The sequence below is a fragment of the Mytilus californianus genome, unplaced genomic scaffold, assembly GCF_021869535.1.
Source record: "Mytilus californianus isolate M0D057914Y unplaced genomic scaffold, xbMytCali1.0.p SCAF_4, whole genome shotgun sequence".
In the NCBI taxonomy this organism is placed as follows: Eukaryota; Metazoa; Mollusca; class Bivalvia; order Mytilida; family Mytilidae; genus Mytilus; species Mytilus californianus.
In genome coordinates, this window is record NW_026262690.1 from 63,787,452 (window position 1) to 63,812,262 (window position 24,811).

Consider the following 24,811-nt stretch of genomic DNA (forward strand, 5'->3'; position numbering starts at 1 on the left):
GTATAAGAAGTTCAATGTATATTACAAAAGTTTAATTTCGCAGATTATTTTACTTGTAAGTGCAACAATAAGCACATGACCAAAGTAAGAAAAAAACAGATTTTAGCTGACCGTTCAAATACTAAGAGCATCAAGTTATATGATTAATAGAACGATTAAATCTCGGATGAAAACAGAACAAAAAATTGTAAAAGAAAAGAAAGTCACCTCTGTCAGATGAATAAAAACATGTTGTTAACTAAAAATAAACTGACATTTCCTGCAGGGTAATTAAAGCTTGGTAAATTGTCTTTTATTTCTAATTATGGTCTATCAAATTGAAAACTATACTGCCAAACTGACATTGATCTGACGTTTTAAATGGTAACAGTTTTAGTATAACTGCTTTGTATAGCAATTTGTCCCAAATAAAGCATTAAAAACATTTACTGAAAGATCTAATGGATTTGACCAATAATATATTCCCAAAGGCTTTTTTTATATATAGGACCAAAAACAATATTCAGATAAAATCATTTCTACAAATATTTGGCAAAACGATTGATCGTATCTTATGGACATATCAAAATCTTAACTTTTAGAATGGCTATAATTCATATATACATATAAAAATATTTTTATTTAGCCGTCGGCAATGCCAGCTTTGTCTATGGCGCCATTCCTCAGAATTTACAATAACGTAGACTAGAACAACCTTATAGTTTTACTCGGAGAATATTTAACCTGATATACCCATTTCAATGAATATTAAATACATTTCATATTAAGAATCACTGAGAAAAAGATCTGTTTATCAAAACAATCTCAATTCAGTCTTATAAACGATTGCAACAAATGCCATTCAGCTCATTGACAACAATTTACCATCATAAAAAGCAATACTAAACGTGCAATATCATTTGACATTATCTTAGTTTAATTTGATATGCATAGAGAAAGGAACAAAAGTGTCCATTGAGTGAGTGAGTTCATATTAACATCATCCGTAATAAGAAAGTTCCTCCTAAAATATCCCGGTACGAAAGACTAAAACCTCCTGGGTTTCTTGTATATAAAATTATGACAACCTTAACTAACTCTGAAGTAAATTCTGTCCTGAGAAGATGTCTGTTCGACTGTCTGGGATGTAGAAATACAAAAGTCATCCCGGAGTCTGAATGTGGCGTTAAATTTCAGGCACACGATGTATCAAAACTATGAAAAATAACATCATAACAGAAGGTATTATAATTAAAAAAACACCTGTACAGCGTTCTAATTCAACTCTTTCACGATGGTGTTGTTGAGAGATATAAGTTTTGGTAAAAATATCGTGTTCAAGGAAAAAACTGTTGTAAACTGGAAAATTTTCTTTTGTTTTCAATACTTAAATAATGACACGGATTTCATTTCATTCAAACCATCATATTATTTTAGATATTTTAAGTAGAAATTCTTAATGTACATACCAGTGATAGGAATTTACCGATATTTCTTTTTTGGTTGAAAATGTTAGAAACTGGGCAACAATTTAAGTTTCATCACTATGATGAGTGATACTAAGTCAAGGTAAATCTTATCTGAAAATTGTTTTAAAAAATACCACTTGTATTGAATACGTCAACTTTTTTAAAGTTAACTTGCAATAACTTAATGTGATACAAAAATAAATTACATTACCATGAATTGCTGCTAATCATGGGGGAGGGGGTTATGTTTTTCTGCCACAGAAAAACGAAAAGGAAAATTAATTGATTTATTTTCCATATGAAGATTATGACAGACATTAAGTTATCCAAAATGAAGTCAGTATGACGTTTCGTATAAAACAATGCTTTCTTGAAAAATCGTCAACTTCGAACAAAAGGTATTTTTCTGACAAACTATTATAATAAGTGGATCAGCTTGTTACTGTCTACACATTCCATAGTTTTTAAACGATCAACATAAAATCAAAGACAGCGCTTTCGACATAGGTCCAAAATGAGGTGGGAGATACCAAGGGGACATTTAAAACTCGCAATTTGAAGTGAACCTGACAACGCCATGGCAAGAAAAAAAAAAAGAATTACTTCTTTTTGAAGTGAATAAATGAAATATATACAAAATCGTGAATAAATGAAATATATACCAAAATCGTGAATAAATGAAATATATACCAAAATCTGTTATCAAAATAAGTACATGTATACAAAACACTGTCAACTGTTTTGATGATACAACCAAGAAATAAAATACGATCAGCATCAACAGTGTATAGGTCGATGAGACATTTCACACTTAGCTTTGATTAGGTCCGTTGGCTTATCCAGATTCAAGGTCGCCAGGAACTATCAGATTCAAAATTGTAAAAGTTAACATATTGGGAGCAACGCATTAATTGACAATAGTTATCGTACTGTTCTTGTCCGGATTATGCATGAAATACGTCTCTGGACAATCAATACGAATCATGAATAATGTAAATATATCGAAACATTTGTTGAAGCTACTGTGAATTCAAAATTTCGTATTTTTATAACCGGAGGTGCAGATATCACAGACGGACGAGAGAGAGATCATAAACAGAGAACGCAATGTTTGTTTATATTTTCCAAAATATGCAGACAAATTTTACAGTCTACATGCTCACATCTTAAAATAACAAAGCATTGCATATTCTACATTTTCCTTTTTATAAAAATACGACGATAATAAAATCGATGTTTTAATTCATTGACAAAATTAATACTAATAAACATGCCATATCAATCATTTAATTATTAGCAACTGAAGTCATTGGACGTAAGAGACGGTTTATATTGCGTAACTATCAATAGTAACTAAATAGCATCAGAACTTGCTAATATCAACTTATAAACATCACAAGTATAATTTTGATAACAGTAAAGACAAGATGAGAAGATAATTCATAAGAACTGTTTATTTCCTCGAAATGTAAATTGGCAGATGGTACCAAGAGCTAGAAATCAACAGCAATGAAGAATTCTTGAGAGCAAATCGTAAATTCTAGTGCACTGTATTATTAACTCACAGACAATTGGAAATAACTAATTCAAAACCCATTAATTCAGATGCTATCATCGTGAAAAAATAAACGAATTAGAAAACATTTTCAATCATCCTGATGTATCAAAAACTTGACAATTACCTCTTCACGAACAATGAGAGGAAAGAACTTTCGATCTAATTAGCTTCAGATTACAGAGATGCACAAAGTACTTTACTAACAATGACCTTGAAAATCTTATCTGCGGTGGAATCAGAAATGTAAGTCAATTGACCTTCGAAAAATATATCTACTTTTTATGTTAATGCATTAACTTAAATGTTATCTTCGTTGTAGTTAAACTTAATGTTGCCAAAGAGCAACAGTAGTTATAGTGTATCAGTACCATTACAATATAAACAATATGTAGATGTGGTATGATTGCTAGTGACCCAACAATCAACCAGCGCCTATTTCCATTCGTTGTGGTAACTTAATAAAGGAACTTAATCACGGAAGAAAAAATGTTTGATTTAGAGGCAGATTTTAATACCCACAAAACATTACCAGGTTTTTCAACAAATGCTACAGTATCAAAGTAAGAGACTTTCGCTGTTCGATTGACTACAACTAGCCATGAGCCTAAATATTCAAACCTGTCTTGAAACACTTTGTAGACCTCTTTTTAGCAAAAGAAAACGAAATCCTCTAAAGGATACTAAATAATTCCTTTGTCTGGAACATATGTGGCTTGGTAAGACAAATAAATATCCATTGATGTAGGCATCAATATTTCTCTAGCTTCATCAGATCATGTAAACAATGACCACTACATATATCTTATACCAATTTGCATCATCGTTATGTATATTCTTTTGATTATAGGAGAAAATGTTCCTATACTCATTCGGCATCATATTATTTTTACATTCATTGAATAAGCTGTTCTGAGGGCACGGATAATGTATGTTACATTCTCACAGAGCCATCACATGGATATACACGGGGAGATGCGGTATAATTGCCAATGAAACAAGTTTTTTATCAGAGACCAAAGGACGGTGAGTATATACATCCAAGTTAAAACGATATTTGGGAGCTTGCGTTCCCTGTTATAATTTCCTTGAAAAAGGACTTCGGAATACAATGAAGCTATTGAGCCAAGGGTTCCTATTAGATATATTGAAGTCATTTCTTCTAAATTTTTACGGACACCATCATGATTTGGTTGATCATTTTGGAATATCAGTTTCACAGATGACCATGGATATGTTCCAATTGTAGCAACAATACCACCTTTTCCTTGACTATTACATCACCGAATGCGACTTATCTCCGAATGTGGAGCAGGATTTGCTTGTTCTTCCGTAGTACCTGCAGAGATCACTTTCGATTTTTGGTGGGTTTCGTGTTGCTTAGTCTACTTTTGTGTGTCTTTTCGTCGTTTTTCTATTTGTCCGTGGTTTTGTCTGTTTATCTTCGACTTTTGATTTTTGATTGTCCCCTTTGGATCTTATGCCTTATTTTTAACATTGACGATGACTTTATAATTTTAAGAGCGCGAAACAACAAGCACTAAATCTTCGTTTTGGTCAGATAACTTAATCCTATCGTGTTCCATAAATTTGAAAAAAAAAAGAAACCAAAGCATAAATCAACACAAATAATTGTGCAATATGAAATATGAAACAGGTCAAAGGCGAAGAAAGCATTTTCCAAGGTAACAAAGATGAAAAACAATCAAGACAACTAACGCGTTACTCGTTCTTCTCTAATATAACCGATAAAAACGTCATTAACAACATATGACGGTCTTGAAAATTAATCTTATCAATAAAATTAAACGGAAAATGTGTTATCTAGTTTTGAACGTTTTACCACCAATTTGTCGATATGGAAGATTGACACTAAAACAACTTCAAAATCAATGTAGGTTGGTTTATCTTGTGTTGTTCTCTAGGATTTCAAATAATCATCTTATCTGAATCAGGTGTTGCTTTGTTAGAATACCTGAAAGCAAACTTGATGACGTATTGTCATACCAATAGCTTCGTTCATATCAAAATTCCATTAAATGGTGTAAATGAGACCGGCCATTAAAGGTGTCAAGAGTGATAATGATAAAACCTGTATACATTGTACATTGTCATACGTTAAAAAAAAAGAATTCAAATACTGGGCAATTAAAAACAAATTCTAATAAAACGTTAAGTTTGACTTTTATTTCCTCGTCTTGTATTCTAAAATGAACAAGAAATGATTGTAACATGATGCTGTTACGAAGTCTCCCAAACAAATTCCCACAAGTATAGATTCCTAAGGACTCTCCCTTTTGAATTAATTGGAAAACAGTTCAAATTCAAAAGTCAAAGTAAGATGAGGACCTTTTGACCTTTCAGTATATTCCCATGGTCATTACTGAAGACCCCTGTGTGTCTATCACTAACAATTTATAATCATCTGAAAATAAAAAATCCCATAGGGTTCTATAGTAAACCCCTCCTTTCTTTTTGCCCCTCAAAGTACCCCTTCATAAACCGCATTGCACAAACAAAACCCTGATTGCACCTCTAGACATGTTAGTCTAACATATTGTGGAACCCTAAGTTATTCTGACAAGCGGTTTTGGAGAACAGGTGCGGACAAGTTCAAATTTAAAAGAAGAAAAAGAAGATGAACTTAGCAAAATCAATAAGTCTCCAAACTTTGTTTGGGAGACTTAAAAAACGAAGAAGTGACTTTGTTTGGGAGACTTAATAAACGAAGAAGTGATGAAAACGTCAAACACTTATACATTAAAATAAATTCGCCAAACACATACATCTTAAGATATTCAAACGGCTTACACAAATGGACGAGCGCTCATTCCATAGGACAATCATTCAACAGTTTCCAAAGCAGAGGAAAATTGTGAATAAACCTATCCAATTCACCAAATATCTTAATGCAATGGTATCGACACTTACTGACAAAATTTTTGACTTTGGCGACCAATTCCTTGGGGAAGTGTCAGTTAAAAGATAATGAATAGCAAACCACACTTCTACGTTCCAAAACTTTCCCTAACCCACATTGATACATACACATAGAAGAGAGCTCTTTTTGGTACAGAAATTTCATACATCGTGTTCACCAATCTCGGTACTAAATCTCAGCAATACAAAGTATAGTAAAAACGACCGCGCATATCTGAATAATTCTTGAAATTCGTCCGTTTTTTCCCGACCATCAAAGTGACATAAACAAAATGGAATGCAGAAAACCCAAACTATCATTATATTACTCATGTGAACCCTTCATTCCGTGCTAGCTTCATTAACAGACATCGCCTTTATTCTCAAGGTAATGTAGCTTATCTTAATTAATATACATCTAAATGCCGAATTGTTTAATCTTTTTTTGTCTGCACAGATTCTTGTAAAGGTCAAAGATCAATCGAAATATCGAATTCGGGATAAAACAACTCATAACATCTACAAATTATTCACATTCATTAAGTATGCTGATGTACTTATATATCTATCTTTCCAAAAATCTAAGATTTGAATACGACCAAATCTGAAAGATTATTATTTTTTGACCCATTTAAAATTAACGATACTGCCAAGGTTGTTTACAAATTCCGCAGGAATTATAACACAATCGGGAGTTCTGTTAAACACATTTATTAAGCCAATTGCTCTTTCTTGAGCCCGCAACATGTGATTTGTCTTGAATGAGCGACGGAACTGGGACAATATTGACATTACTTCCGACGGGTGTAGGTGTTTAAAACTGTGGATTTTTGTATCTACGAACTAAACTAACCTTCAATAATTTGTTCAGTTGTTGCCTCATAACTTTTCTTCCCCCACCTGCTGTATTTAAACCACCGATGTGGAATTTCGATTTGACATATTGGTATGTTGTACTATGTGTTATATATAAATGCAGTTTTCAAGTATAATATGATCATGTACTTTTTTTACATTTATTTTAAGACAATCATCGATTTCGTACAACATATCATCGTCCCTGTAATAAAAACTGCCAATGCTCCACCTATAATTATTTCATGTGTATTTAAATTCTAAGCATCTTCATTGTCCAAAGGTCAATTATTGATCAGTGTATTGAAATTATTTCCGGGAGTTCATTAAAGTTGTATAATCTCATGAATTATACTTTCCTGTCATAAATTTATCCTTCGATCAAATAATTCTTCACAGATCAATTTACTAGTCAAGTAGTATATTATTAACAATATTTCCGTTGAATTCATTCTATATAACATCCCCCATTTCAAAAATTCTCAATGAGTACATTTAGTCTTATTATTGATAAAAATGAAAACACAACGCATACTTTCAAGCATATGTGTTTTAATGAATACAACGAGATGTGGAAACGGTAAGCCAACAACACAAAACACATATGAAAAATATGAAGTTCAACATAGAGTCTTAAATAACAGATAAATGTTTTAACCATATGTTTAGACAAGTAATGAATAAAAATATAGACTATCAAATATCTGCCACAGACACTAAATTCTTCTAAAGATTAAAAAACCACTACGTTAAAATCAGACCATCACTAACGAGGTTCTTGACTTGGGACAGTTAAATTTACAAGTGGCAGGTGTTAAGTCAGGAGCCTGTTGTTCAGTGGTTATCATTCAGAATTTCTCACACCTTTAACATACCACGATGCACATTCTCATGGAAGCTGTATATTTACTCTTTTTATGATAAATATGAAAGCAGAAAGACAAAAACGTTTGTACTGAAACAAATATAGTCCCGAGAAGCTATAAACTGTAAATCAATTAACGTCCATGAAATAAAAGGGAGCGCTACCAGACATCAAATCTTCCTTAAAGTAGTGCATAAAATAACTCACTGGAAATTAATCCATCTCAAAATAGTAGTAGCTAAACTCACTTACTGGAAGTGAATCCCCTTCCCTAATGGCAACTGAGATAACATACGGAAAATAACCTTCTCACTCCACCCGTATCAGAGTGATAGGAAAATTGTTAAAAGAAGGCAAATAGTTTCTTTTAAATATTTTCATGTATAGCTCGTGGAAAATGTCATTCATACCATCAAAATGGCAACAGAATTTCCTTGACTTTCAATTCAAGTCAAAGTTCAAGCTCTGCTTTCTCTTTTATTCACAAAAAAAATTTCAAATCATTTTATAGATTCACTTTAAAAACATAATTATGCCCATAAAGTAAGGAAATTTCTATTTCTATTCTTAACGGGAAAAGTCGTTTTTTATGTTTTGATTTGACGATTTCCCTGAGAAATTCGTATATCAAGGCATAAAAAGGAAAACGGTCAGTTTCAACAATGAATTAGTAAATTTAAGTTGAGACAATATATTTCATGCGTTTAATATTTTGTTTGATCTTCTTGGCCATTTACTGCAGTTTATAACGGGAACACAAATATTTGCGAGTTAGTCGAATTACTTGACGCAATAGTTTTTTCTAACAAACGAGCTAAATGTTTACATACAAAAATATTAGCCTTATAATTATTATTCATAAAACATGCAGTTAACACGTATTTGGAATCCGAAACAATTCTTAATCCTTCAGCTCTATTCAACTTTTTCTATTATATAACACTCTGTACCGTAATTTAACAAATCCGATATGATAGAGAGGAACCGAGTTAAATGAGTACTGTTTAACGAACAGTTGTTAATGTTAGCAAGGCTAAGACAACAGCCGGTGGAATATTTAAACAATTTATATCACCAATCCTATATCTCACGCTTGTAAACCTTCTTATTCTAGTCTGAACAATCTGACAGCATATTATTGTATTTGTATTCAAGCATGTGATCAGAAGTTATTCAAATGTCTTCTGATGACATCGAGCAGACAATTAACTCATGTCTTATTTAAACATATGTTCCAGCTAGAATGCAAGTATTAGAAAGCTGTTTTTCGCCGTTATTGTAACATATTTTGTGTATTTTTTAGATTAAAATTCGAGCGTAATTATGTTTGGCGTTCCTCGTGATTAAAGGAATGCAACCACTAACTCATAGCCCCATTGCTTCCTATGTTAAATTCTGCAATTTCAAGCATTCGCAGCTATTTTGTCTTAAGTTCAAATCAAGTAACAGTTATTTCATGTCAAAACCATACCTTACTCTGACTTGTGCTGGAAAAAAAATCAACATACCTTTAATTGCATATTAGAGCACACTGGTTCCCGGAAGTTTGGTAGTACAAACACAAGTATTTCTAATCTAAACAATAGGGCAAATATGCCCTTCTATCTTAATTTCATATATCTTTTTATCATTAATAAGAAACTTTCAACAAAGGTTCTACGGTGATCCCAAGTCCTTAAGCTTTCATTTCATACCAAAATATTTTACTTATTTGCAGCTATGCGTAGGAACCATTTTGTCTAAATATGTACTACATTCTAGTATGTTCTTTCGAACGGGCACGAATTAGTTGTTCTATTATATAAAGTGAGCATTTAAGTTCAGTCGAATTCCCTCATCCTTATAAATTAAAAACACGTATTGATATAAACGATGTAGTTGGCAACCCTCTCAGTTTTTTCTTTCCTATGGTGGAAAATCTGAGTTTTATTTGTCATAAAAAAAGCATACAATTCCCAGCGTTTTCATTTGCTTATTATTTCTAGTCATTATCTATGTGCCTTTATGACTCCTTATGCATTATTATCTGCTGTAAATACCAACTGTGAAGAACGCAAACTCAGAAATGAAACTAGGTTAATTAATAAGCTTCTCATTACATCAAGAGCTCATATATATGATCATTTCCAGGTATTAATGTCAGCTAATTCTATAGGGTCAGGATTTCCAGATATAGAATCTCTACAAGATTAAAGAAAGACTTGATAAGTAGCTACTGCTGTGGTGAATAATACGATGAATCAACAAAGTAAAAATCACCAATTATTGAGTAAGATCGAACAGAATCAACACCACTCATTATTTATTGGGATTTGCATCTGCTATGAATTTAGTTCAGCTGTCCAGTTACGGATTGCAAAAATCGACAGGTTAAGTATCTCTATGTATGAATTTTCTAAATGTAAATCAAAAACATATACTGTTAAAAAAGAGGGGTTGGACATTCAGCAACTGGCGTAGAATCTGGTTCAGTGATGAGTTCTGTTTTATGCTTCAGAAACGTGATAGAAGAACTCGTGTCTACCGGCGCATGAATGAACGTTTTGCTTTCTCGTGTGTCCAAGAGGTGGGGGAGAAAGTGTCATGATGTGGGCGGCTATCTCTAATGACCGTAAAACGGAGTTGGTACATGTTACGGGTAATTTAACGGCTCCGTGAAAGGTACAGAGACGAAATTCTCCAACCTCACCTTATGCATGCTATTGACCGACAGAGGGAGTTATTCCAGCAGGACAATGCTAGGCCTCACACAACGCGTTTAACAATAGACTACCTTGAGCAGAATAACATCAACGTGCTACCTTGGCCTTCCAAACCACCAGACTTGAATCCTATTGAGCATCTATGGGACCAACTGGATAAAAAAGAGGGACGAAAGATACCAGAGGGACATTCAAACTCATAGATCGAAAACAAACTGACAACGCCATGGCCAAAATAAAAAGACATACAGACAAATAATAGTACAGATGACACAACATAGAAAACTAAAGTCTAAGCAACAAGAACCCCACAAAAAACTGGGGGTGATCTAAGGTGCTCCGGAAGGGTAAGCAGGTCCTGCTCCACAAGTGTCACCCATCATGTTGCTTATGTTATTACAAATCCGGTAAATAGTCTAATTCGGTAGGTCACATTCGTGAAAAGGGAAGGGTATTGTAGTTACGACATAAGGAACATATCCGATATCATCTGTGAAACGGTTATTCCATAACGGTCAACCAACTCGTGATGACGTCCGTAAATTTTACGAAGGAATGATTTCAACTTCACCATTTGGAACTCTTGGTTTAATAGCTTCCTTGTGAGCAGCAATCCTCTATCAAGGAAATCAAGATAGGAAAAACAAGCCCGGGAATATCGTATCAATTGGGAGATATATACTCCGTATGCAGGCGCTGCTGGAATGTTGCTACATAGAAATGGAAAGTTCACAATTGGGAAGCTGAAATCATCTCTTTTGTCGTAAAGTTTTGTTTTCAACCGACCCTCATTGTCGATAAACGTGTGCGCCAGCGTCAAAACTTGCCTCCGACCCTTGATCAACTCCGACAAATGTTGCAACAGGAATTGCGAGCAATTCCACGCAACAACATTAGAACATTAATTGATAGCATCCATACTGAGAAGATGCGTAGCAGTCTTAGCAGCGAGAGGTGGACATACACGGTACTAACTTTAATGGCACCGGAAGTAACTCTCATTGTGATAAATTTACTTTTATTCATCAATCTCGAAGGCATTGACTGTCCTCTTCTCAACCAAACGTTTTGAGTGAATATCTTTATTAGTAATTGTAAAATTATTGACTTTTTAGAAAGGGATACCATAAATAAAGCATAATCTACTTCATACGTGGGATTCCGACTAGCAATTGAAAGTGGTGCATTGGAGAATGAAAATTAAACGAAGAGAGAGAGTTTAAATTATTTTTCCCATTGTAAACTTTCCATTCATGCGTAAAGAAACAGTCCGACAGTTGCTGGTATGTAGAAAAGACAAGATATTACAATCGTTATAGCTTGTGTGTTCTTTCACAAAAGAATGTTGCTAACAACAAAGTTACTGAACCATAAGTCCATAAAAAGACTGGTCATTACTTTGAAAGTTATTATATTCATCATATCTTGATTGGCTAAATATCTTTGTTACAGATTACCATATATACTTCCCGTTAAGAGAAAACTTGTTTCTGATGATAGCAAATGAAATATGTTTTAAATGAAAAGAAAATCCGTCTTTCTCAACGACTTATCATTCAATTTTAACACGAGTAACATAACATGACTGGTGTCAAAAAAGGAGCTGGAAATCAAACAGATGTAACCTTCTAGAGTAACTGAATAGTAACTGGTTTTAAATCTCGTTGATGTGGTGAAATTTCTTGTGTTTTTTGTAATGTTGTAATGTTTTTGGCAAACTACTGAAGGTACCATGGGGCAATGAATGAATAATCACAAGCCAAATAGGAAAATAATATCATAGCTGAAATAAAAAGATATAAAGACAAACAAGCGTTATTAAAAAGATATAAAGACAAACAAGTGTTATAAAAAGATATAATTTAAAAGACAAACAAGTGTTATTAAAAAGGTATAAAGAAAAACGAGTGTTATTAAAAAGATATAAAGACAAACAAGTGTTATTAAAAAGATATAAAGACAAACAAGTGTTATTAAAAAGATATAAAGACATACAAGTGTTATTAAAAAGGTATAAAGACAAACAAGTGTTATTAAAAAGGTATAAAGACAAACAAGTGTTATAAAAAACATATAAAGACAAACAAGTGTTATTAAAAAGATATAAAGACATACAAGTGTTATTAAAAAGTTATAAAGACAAACAAGTGTTATTAAAAAGATATAAAGACAAACAAGTGTTATTAAAAAAGATATAAAGACATACAAGTCTTATTAAAAAGGTATAGAGACAAACAAGTGTTATTAAAAAGGTGTAAAGACAAACAAGTGTTATTAAAAAGGTATAAAGACAAACAAGTGTTATTAAAAAGGTATAAAGACATACAAGTGTTATTAAAAAGGTATAGGGACGTACAAGTGTTATTAAAAAGGTATAGAGACATACAAGTGTTATTAAAAAGGTATAAAGACAAACAAGTGTTATTAAAAAGGTATAAAGACAAACAAGTGTTATTAAAAATGTATAAAGACAAACAAGTGTTATTAAAAAGATATAAAGACAAACAAGTGTTATTAAAAAGATATAAAGACAAACAAGTGTTATTAAAAAGGTATAAAGACAAACAAGTGTTATTAAAAAGATATAAAGACAAACAAGTGTTATTAAAAAGATATAAAGACAAACAAGTGTTATTAAAAAGATATAGAGACAAACAAGTGTTATTAAAAAGGTATAAAGACAAGCAAGTGTTATTAAAAAGATATAAAGAAAAACAAGTGTTATTAAAAAGATTTAAAGACAAACAAGTGTTATTTAAAAGATATAAAGACAAACAAGTGTTATTAAAAAGATATAAAGACAAACAAGTGTTATTAAAAAGATATATACATGTCAATGGGACAGCACCCCATTCACAAAAATACCCCAGAAAAATATTGAAAAATAATACACAGAAAACTAAAGATTGAACAACTCTATAAAAAAAAAACGGATAAAAATAAATCATAAAGATATCAGTTAATAACGTGTTTATTTTATGTGCAATGAACCATATCAAACCTTTTCTTTCAGGTTAACCGCGAAGTTTAATGCTCACAGATAAACAATATATATTTCATTATATTCGTTTTTAATGAGACGGGACTTTCACACCGTTCCCTGCTTACGTATTCAAATAAAAAGATATACTAACACAAAAACAGATAAACGTAAGATGACGAATGGTTTAAGAATAAAATTATATGTGTACACAACGTCTGAAAGTGGTATCTATCTACATCACGTTACCCTAACCGGACACATTATTCTGATTTCGAGCCGACCAATCTTTAATTTCTCTTAATGCTATTCATGCCGGGTTTTTCGCGGGAATGCAGCAGCTTCCAATTTTAATGTCGTTGGTTTGATCCGCACCCAAGGCAAGTACGCTACTACGAGACTACCAAGGCGGGTATCGAACCCACGACTCCCGCACCCGAGGCAAGTGCGCTAAGTACTACGAGACCACAAAGGCGGGTATCGAACCCACGACTCCCGTTCCCGAGGCAAGTACGCTAAGTACTATGAGACCACCAAGGCGGGTATCGAACCCACGACTCCCGTACCCGAAGCAAGTAAGCTAAGTATTACGAGACCACCAAGGCGGCATCATACAAGGAATTGCTATAATGAATAACACACAATGACTATACTTTTGAAAGCTCATTCCTGTTCAACCACAAGACGTGATTAAGGATACTACAAAATAGTATACTTTTATTCATCCTGGGTAGAAATAACGCGAAGTTGCCGGAGTTCATATCAAGAGATGTCCTGTGTGGAGGAAAAATAACGTAACTAACACACGTATGATTATAATAGGCTTATAATTTTAAGATAGCTGTGCATTATTGCTTCTTTAGTTGTTTGATCTTTCTCCCCTATAGATTTCCTTCAATTTTATTGTGATAATAACCAAACATCAGCTGGAAGAAAAGACAAGACAATCTAATTTAATTTAAATTAACATATTCTTTGAAAATAATTAGTTTCTGTGAGATTGTGTTTTTGTGTCGTCTCTCTTGGAGATCGTATCAGAAATTGCACTTTTATTAGAACAGTAATCAAAGATAAATTTATTGTCAAAATACATTCCGCAGCTGTTTTTGGTCAACCAAAGAAGACGAACATAAATGGAGTAAGTCTTATTAGGTCTATCTCACGTGTGGACGTTTTACATTATGAGGAAATTGAAGCAGGAAGTATAATCAATTGGATTAACAAGAGGTAATAGAAGTAGTAAACGAACTCCAGAATCGTTTTGCAGTTATCTGACTCCTTTATAAAAGCACAGTATATAGAGAGTATAAAATTGCACTCTTCTACAAATCTTACAATATTAAAATGACTGAAAGCGGTGCAAAATTTGGTACATCTGAAAAGATTCAATTTTTTTACTTATAATAGTATAACTGCTAATGTAAAACAACAGCGAATGAGATGATTTGGAAATGCACTTGTAATGTCACAAACTAAATTCGAATATAATGATATTAATATAATGACAGTAATTGAAACCGCGAGCATAAGACCAGACTGAAGAAAACATGAGTGAAGACAATGCAATCAGAGTGAGACCAAGCGCTTCAGCAGGGTAGATACATAACATTCAATCTATCTAGGCGTTGATCAGTTTGATATATATATATATATGTTGTGTACAAGTTATCATTTTGTACAAATTATAATATAATTTCACGTAGCGAAAGTTGAAGCTCAGAAACCTTTGCGGCGAATAAAGATGAGTCTTTAACAGCTTCAATTTGATTTCTCGACAAATATCCTGTTAAAATTCCTACAGCTGATTCAATGCGGTACCCAAGTTCTCCAGATTCAATAATTACACTTAAAATATTTCGAGGATCAGTTGGGGCACGATCATACTGAGGAATTGGTATAATGACATTATCCCCCACTGCAAGTTCTGATTATTTCTGTTTCGTTTTCTTGGTTAGATATTCGGCTTGGATCTGTTTGCCAGACAGCGCACGCTTCCTGGCACGTTTGATTGGTGTTATAACGTCAGCGTCATCCTGATTGTCACTGGGGCCAATTTCTATTGTACTATCACATTGTCACTGGGGCCAATTTCTATTATACTATTAGAATTGTCACTGGGGCCAATTTTTGTTATTCTATCAGAATTGTCACTGGGGCCAATTTCTATTGTACTATCAGAATTAACTTGCATGCATGTATCAACTGTCTCCATCTGGGTACTTTTGTATTTTGTAAATAGGGTTTATTGTGTGGTCATTGAATAAAAATTCTATAGTGTGTATCAATATTTTTTTATAACAAAATCCATACTATGGAATAGTGTACAAGTTATAAGTGAATTTTAGTCAAATTTTGTACAAATTGTAATTTGTACGAGCACTTTTTGTACAAATTACAATTTGTACAAAGTCAAAATACAAATTATAATTTGTACAATTTTTTTGTATAATTTGTACAAATTGATAACTTGTACACAACATATATATATATATATATTACATATGGTGTAGCATTCTCCTGTTTTAATTGGATATTACGATCACGTGTTTTAAAGTTTATTTTATGTATCCGAAGCCTTGTTTCTATTTTTAAGTATGTTGACGCTATGTTTCTATATTATACAATTATAGCCTTTGTAGGAGGTCGATACAAGGATATATTGACCTGAAAGAAGTATATTGACTGAGGACGAAGTCCGAGGTCGATATACTTCTTTGGGTCGATATATCATGTATTGACCTGATAAATAGGCTATAATTGTTATATTATTAATTTCCGACCATATTTGTATCAAAATCGTCATTTGATTTTGTTGTAATTTTATAGATATTATATTGTCTCCTAGACAATAACAACAGATTAGTTGTTATTTCATTTACTTTTTTGATATTTTTTTTTACATGTTATGTATTTGAAGATTTTTTTTCTTCAAATAATCGATCATAGATACTTTTTTATAAAACTTTTAACAATATAATGAAATTCATTACATGACGTCACAAAGTATATCGGTTTTTAGATATTCTAAAAATAACCGTGCAATATGCTTTTTGCTGTGCAATATGCTTTTTGCTATCCGCCGTTTTCTCTCTACCTTCGAAAATATAGTTTAACATGTGACTATCCCTGAACGAATCAAATTAGTTAAAATATACGAATTAATAATATACATGTATATTGACGGTCAATATGAAAAATCTTGCTAAATTTATTAATGACGTCATGACGTCACACATAGCAACCATGGAGGAAGCGCCGCAGCAGATGAAAAAAAATGTGCAAGTTTAACACAAGAATTTTTGTGTTAAACGCAGACGCTAAGAATACAAGAAAGCTAACGCAACAAGCTATGAAGTTGTTCACAGAATATTGATATTTTCAATAAAATGTTAAAATTCTTGCAAAATACAATTTAAAAATACACAGAAAGAACATTGAACGCCATTTTTCTTATACATTATTTACTTATGTAATATATAAATTAAGGACTTTCACTCAGTCAATACGTTATATATGGACCTGTAAGATTATATTGACACTCGGACTTCGTCCTCGGTCAATATAATCTGAACAGGTCCATATGTAACGTATTGACCTCATCAAAAGTCCATAATGGATAAATATCTGTCATAGAGTTGTCACTTGATCAGACGTAAAATAATTATTTCTGTGACTGTATCATACGATCCTTTACGATAGATATTTAGCTAATCTGCAATCAATTCCATCTTCATGCATGCCTAATATATCATGTACTGTGTTACAACTGTAGATTCTACTGACGAGGAAATGTAACACTAGGCCACCGAAAGCTGAATTTTTAGGTCAGTCTAGGTGGCCAAGTGGTCTAGAGCGCTGGACACAGTGCAGGCGGTGTTGTCTCGATATCCCAACAGCATGAGTTCGAATCCCGGCGAGGGAAGAACAAAAATTTGCTTCCGCACATTTGCAGATTTAACATTGTTGTGCTAATATTTAGAGTAATTATGAATATCACGTTCACTGGTGATCCAATGGATGGATATATATATATATATATATTTCATGGTTATTGTAATTTTTCACAGTGAATGGTCATTCACAAAGATGGAAGGAATTTGATCACTCTGTGATAAATAGAATTATTAAGCTTGCAAACAAGGTTCAACTGGTTCAACTGACCATTCTGCAACGTCCGTTTGTGATTTAAACTTTGTGAATGATAGTAGGCCTTAAAACATTTTTAGCAACCCACTGCCAAAAATAACTGAATGTTTATTTTACAGATGGAAATGTTCACATACTTTTGACAAAAGTGATGTGTTTCATTACTAATTTTAATGCAAATACAGTACCACGACAAACGGTAAAAACATATGATATTCACTACTAAAAATGAAAAGGCGATAAGTCTATAGATGAAGATCATTATAAGTTATAATTATCCACATGATATTCAAAGATAAATTTTGGAAGAACAACAGGTACCATATGTGCTATCAATGTTCACAATTCAGTTGAAACTCTTATCCACATCGCTTAAATAACAAATTACGAGGTAATTTAATCAGGTTAAAATCAATATCTAGCAAAATGTTTTCACAAATCCTACTTTTGTTTCTTCTCAAGTGAATGTTGTCACAGAAATAATTTAAACAGACTGTTACCATGTATAATGACTAATTACTCTAATACTACTGACTTGCATAAATGCAGCTTCAAGTAATTATGTCTCATCCTTAGAAATTCGAAAGTTTGCATCAATAGCTTTTCCTCTTATTTTTTTGTGAGACTTCACAAAATCGACATTTGGACTAGTTTTTATAACAAAACATATTTTTTCCAAGTAGTGCAATATGACATTTTAGACCAATCCATCGGAACTCTTTCTAAATCTCGTTATCATATTAATATTTGTTCAATCATATAGATAAAACATTTTCTTTAGCAAAATTATTTTATTTTCTGATCATATTATATATATTGAAGAAGGAAGATATATGCAACTATAATCTAAATCTTTCATATTTCGTTTTATGCACATTTGCCTTTTACTTTCATTCTATGTAATTATGGATTTCTAAGCATTCACCACTAAGTCCCTCTATTTTAACTGCAAATCAGTTTGTTTTCTTCATTCGAAAGATGAAAATTAAATTCTAACTCGAAAATTATACGTTGGAAATAAAGATGTATATCGGGCGAATGCATGTACTTGAAATTGCTTCAAATAGAGTACAATTAATAAGTAAAATAAAAAGCGTTTTTTAATGAAACTTTATTCTGAAAGTTCTCTAAATTATCAACATGGAACGAAATACCTATACCAAATGACAAACTAGAGCAGTGTCTACCACCAACATGAAAATCAATCCCGACTAGCACCGTTTGGAGCTTTTGTTTAATATACTAGTAGTAGTTTGTATACACAGAATGGACCTACGAGTTTGAACTTCAGTAGACTACTGTTGCCTCTCATCTATATTTCTTTGATTGTGGGATTTTCCAAGGTCACTTCAAAATTGTGAAAAATAAAACTAGAGAAAATACATATTCCCTTAGTAAAAAGTAAAAATGTGTAAAAGCTAAATTTGCGAACAGAACAGCTATATTACGGCCTCTTTCTCATGCAAGTTACAATGTTCTCCAACGCACTTCAAAGCTTATACGGTCCCTAGCACCGCTTTGTGCAGAGTTGGTTCGTTGCTAGATGACAATAACACCACATCAGTTCAATGAAGTTCCCAGATGGAGGATAATAGAAACCAATTACAGACTAAAACGCTTTCTCTGAATTTATTGTAATTATTTTAGGTCTTGAAACATTCAAAATGTGTTAACTTGTACAAATTACAAAAAGATAACAACAACTTTTTCAAAAGTCACACACGTTAGTATAGTTTGTGTAAAATCTGAATTAACCGAGAAACTGAAATTCTGTCTTAACAACAAATTCAGCTCTAATTTAATCTACACAATTTGTTAGGCTATTGTCAATAAGGTTTAGAATAATTAGCTCTAGAAGAAGAAGTAAACTAATGCACTTGTAAACCTTTCGTATTTAAATACAATGTTAAATTGTCTTAAGCCAATTTTGTGTATGCATTTTTTTTTAGTTTGAACAAAATTCATAACTCGAAATGCAAATGTAAATGAAAACAGATGAATGAAACACTATATGAGATATTTCAGAGAGACATTCATTTAAAACTAAACGATTGATTAATGGATGATTGCTTTACGCCGCATCGGAGCACACGGCTATATCGCGGCGACAGCTTTTTTCAAACGAAATCACTCTAGATATTCAAGAATCGTCTTAGCAAAAACCAAACTCTAATATGACAGAGGAAAACGAACCAGTGAAATAATTATTTTCGAACCAATTCAACAGAAATTGCCAAAGACCTGAGCACAACCACTATATATACACCATATATGGACAAACAAGAAGACGGGAAATCAACCACTAGATTATGTGGTCATGAACTTCCATGATTTTTAATACATTCAATGAAGGTTTGTACGTATCATTTGCCTCTGGATATTTACACACAATCTTATTAAAAGAGAATAACCAATTAACTAAGCAGGATTATCGGTTATGATTACATTGTCCAATCAGTTCTGTAGTTTGTTATAAATATGCAGAATGACAGTTAAACTTTATTCGACCCTATAAGAATGCGTTATCTTCCAAAAAGAAGTCAGAGAATACGACCTTTTTCGATACAATTCATTTACCTATAATGTCTTCTTTCATTTTCGATCCAAAGAGAGTAAGATCTAATGCTCACCCCACGTCAGAACGAGCGCATTGCCATCCATCAACATTCTATTATTGATTACGCTGAATGCAAAAGAAATCACTATCTAATAACGTCAACAATGATAAATTAAATCTGTAATGCAATAATATTTGATGAATAAAAAACACTATCGCTGCAGGATACTTTAAAATATGCTACAAATTCCTTATGTACTATTTTAATTTCATGCGAGAAAAAAAACCCCAACTACTTAGTTGTTACACAAATTTTATATTATACGATATTAATAAAGAGCAAGATTTAAATGTATCAATGACGACTGAGAATATTTTCCACTTATTGAATTTAGAATGAAATCAGCATTCAATGACTACAGAGAAGTTATTAGTATCTGAATCCATAGAATATGGGGAGTAATATTAATTAAGGTTGTTAATGCATAAAATATTGGAATAAGTTCTATGGATAGCTTGCAAATTGTTGATCCATGTATTGACGTGTTGGCAAATACGTCAGTTTTTATCTTAGGACTTTAAAATTACAGTTCGGTTTATATATAAATACAACTTTCAATGCACGCACGCACGCACATCCGAACAAACAAAACAAATTAATGTATTAACCATTGATGACAGTTAATTTGCAATATCTGTTTTTATTGATTAAGAAAAAATGCGAAAAAAATGACCGAATGTTTGCTGTGGATGATTATATTACATATACATGTGTTTTGGCTAACGCGATCCATTCTTTGATTTTTGACGCTGTATAAATATTTTAAATGTTCTTTAAAACAATAGTTTTATATAAAAGCTATAGCATTAAGACGCATATTTTGTGAAAGATATATTACAGTCTGATGAGATTGTGTCAACACTTCAAGATATACTCCAACAGGGCAATAAAGAAGAGTTACAGAAATCATTACTTCACAAGATCTAGGATCGCATCACGATTTTGTTGTTCGTTACAGTGTTTCAACTCACAAAAAGAGATGTTTACTGTGTCATACATCTAACACAATGTACATTATCGTCAATCTGATATTAATACCGGTTTTATCATATTCTTGATATTTACACAGGCTTCCAGATTAGAGTTACGAATTGCCTGGCATATGATGCAAGCACATACAAATAAAAGTAAAATAACAAAAAAAAAACAAAACAAAAACGAACTCCAATGAAAAATCAAAACGGAAAGTCCAATATCAAGTGGCAAAATCAAAAGCTCAAACACATCAAACGAATGGAAAACAACTGTCATATACAAGATGCTTTTAAATCGTCGAACGAAATGGGCTTTTCTTCGCGTAAAGTAAATGTTATTTTAAATGTGTTGCATTATACCTGGACTTATATGATATTATAGCCTAAATCGGGTTACTATCCATTTCAAATGCCCTAATATATAGTTCAATGACTGTGGTCAACCTTCTGTCATTCACATTTCACGAGGTTGCATGTTCATATTCATTTTTCTGAAACATATAGAGAATTACGACATTGTTTTTTTAGTTGAAACTCATGTGGGATATAATTCCCAAATACACAATATTGGTAAATTTCATTATCATCCAATATGTAGAAAATTATCAAATAATAACCGTCATTTTGGGGGTATAGCAATTCTACAGAAAAGTCACGTTAAACCTCATGTCAAAATATTGATTAACAGTAATCCAGATTATCAATGGATTAAATTAGAAAAATCCTTTTTTGGATTTAAAAGTGACCTATTTATTTGTGTACTGTACAACCCCCCTGTTACGTCTAAATATACCCAAGAACTCTCTTCTGATGTTTTTGAATGCATAGAAAAAGATATCTTTCAGTATAAAAAAATGGGTGAAATTTTGTTATGTGGAGATTTTAATGCCAGAATAGGCTCTGAAAATGACTTTATAGTAAACGATGATTCAAAATTTACTCCAATTTTTGATACATACCCTACTGACAAAAACATTATGACAAGAAAAAGTCGAGACCAAAAAATTGATCAAAGAGGCAAAGAAGTTTTGGATTTTTGCATTAGTAAACAAATAAGAATTTTAAATGGCAGAGTTCTTGGTGATACATTTGGTAATTTTACTTGCTATACCCCCAATGGTGCAAGTGTGGTTGATTATGTTGCTGTGTCGGAAGAAATTCTTGAAAATGTACTGTATTTTAAAGTATCCAGATTTATTCCCACATTATCTGATTGTCATTGTAAACTTGAGTGGGAATTATCTGCAAAATATTGTGTTCCTGGAGAAAATGATATTCCAATCCAGTTGAAAAATATGACACCTAATTATATCTGGACTGACTGTTCAGCAATAAAATTTCAAGAAACACTTTCTTCAGATACACTACAAAACTACATACTAGAATTCAACAACAGCACAATTCAATTTACTCAGACATCAGTAGATGAAGCATCATCAAAACTTTCAAACATCTTTTTATCAGCAGCAAATCTATCACTTAAACGACCTTTAAAAAAACACACAAACAAACAAAAAAACAAAAAGTGGTTTGACGCAAGTTTACAACAAGCTCGAACTAACTTGCTTAATTATGGAAAAATTTATTCAAGATTTCCATATGATCCAATTATCAAAAATCACTTTTATAAACTGAATCGTGAATACTCCAAACTAAGGAAATATAAATACAAACAATACAAACAATCATTGATTAGTCAGCTGGACTCCTTGCACGAAGAGAATCCAAAACTGTATTGGAACTTAATTAATGAACTACAGGAAAAAAATGAAACTAAAAAAAAATGTGGAGTACAACCATCAACTTTGATATCACATTTCCAAAAGTTGTCACAACTGAAAGGTGAATTTCAAAGTAGATATACAGAGCTATGTGAAAAACTGAAACAGTTAGAAAACTCAAAATGTTTCAACGAGTTGGACTCCGTTATCACTGAGTCTGAAATATCCAAAGCCATTTCACACTTAAAATGCAATAAATCATCAGGCTTGGATAACATTAGTAATAATATGATAAAGAATGGACAGACTTTCCTTTTAACAAGTTTTCAACAGATGTTTAATACTTGTCTGTCTTCAGGTATATACCCAACATCTTGGGCTGAAGGTTATATTACACCAATTTTTAAAAGCAACGATACAAGTGACCCTAACAATTATAGAGGAATAACAATAACAAGTGCAATTGGAAAGCTTTTTAATAGAATATTAAGTCTAAGACTGGACAAATTTCTTCAGGAACATAATATTATACATGATAGTCAAATTGGATTCACAAGGAAAGCCAGAACTGCAGATCATATGTTTATTTTAAACTGTCTTATTAACAAATACTGTAATTCAAAAGAAGGTAGACTGTTTGCCTGTTTTGTTGATTTTCAGAAGGCTTTTGATACTGTTATACATACAGGGATCAAGATTAAACTACTAGATATTGGGGCTGGGTCTTATTTTTATAACATTATTAAAAGTATGTATGAAATTAGCAAATCATGTGTCAAAATTCAAAATCAAGTAAGTGATTTTTTCCCATTAGATATTGGAGTCAAACAAGGTGACAACCTCAGTCCGAATTTATTCAAGATATTCATAAATGATTTGCCCAGATATTTGTCAGATACTAGAGACCCAGTTAATGTCAATGACAAAGATCTACATTGTTTAATGTATGCTGATGATATTGTTTTATTATCTACATCAGCTGAAGGACTACGAGAAAAGCTGGGAATGCTTGATAAATTTTGCAAAGATTGGTGTCTCAATGTGAATACTAATAAGACAAAGGTGCTGATTTTCAACAAGGCAGGCAGACATGTAAAACAGATATTCACATTTCAGAATATAAATCTGGAATGTGTTTCAAAATACAAATACCTAGGTTTATATTTAAGCTCATCTGGTTCATTCAGTTATGCTCAAAATGAACTATACAAAAAATCCCTGAAAGCTCATTTCAAATTAAGGAAAGATCTTTTATCACTTAATCCTGATGTAAAAACAAGTATTCATGTTTTTGACCACACTGTAAAACCTATTTTATTATATGGTAGCGAAATATGGGGGATGTTTAATTCTCTTTCCTTTAAATGTAAGAAGGAAGATATCTCTTTTGAAAAAATTATATTCAGGTTTACCCTGTGAGAAACTTCATATAAAATTTTGTAAATTTATACTTGGGGTACACAAGAAAACAACAAATGCTGCAGTGTTATCTGAACTTGGAAGATTTCCAATATATTTTAATATTATAAAAGGAATGTTATTGTACTGGTATAGATTAGAGAATTTAGGTAATAATTTTCCTCTATTAAAAGAGGCATATACACAATCAAAGACACTACATCACATGAATATAACATCATGGTATGGTTCAATAAATGTTGTTTTTAAAATACTTGGTATTGACTATACAAATGCCATAAATGCTCCATTTTGTGAATCCTTATACAAATTTAAGAAATATATACAAACCAAGCTATCAATATTGTTTATTAGCTGTTGGAAAAAACAAATAGATAAATTTTCAGACAGTAAACTGAAAACCTACCTTTTATATAAAACAAATTTTGGTTTTGAAAAATATCTAACATTGATCAAGAATTTTGAACTTAGAAGAAGTTTTACTAAATTACGTGTATCTTCTCATAGATTACAAATAGAATTAGGTAGATATCAGGGTATTCCCCGAATTAACAGAATATGTAATAAATGTTCTTCCAATACTGTCGAAGATGAGGCTCATTTTCTATT

General features: G+C 32.1%; 1 protein-coding gene across 2 annotated transcripts in view; it reads right to left on the reverse strand.

Annotated features, from left to right (window-relative positions):
• LOC127738298 (muscarinic acetylcholine receptor M2-like) overlaps positions 1-24,811 on the reverse strand; it is a 62,582-nt gene that overhangs the window by 20,333 nt on the left and 17,438 nt on the right. Inside the window, exon 1 of one of the 2 annotated variants that reach the window (XM_052249501.1) lies at positions 4,847-4,969. The exons of the other annotated variant lie outside the window; for it this stretch is intronic. The gene's annotated coding sequence lies outside the window, so the exon portion shown is untranslated. Of the gene's footprint in view, positions 1-4,846; positions 4,970-24,811 lie in introns of those variants that run through there. 2 annotated transcript variants of the gene reach the window in all.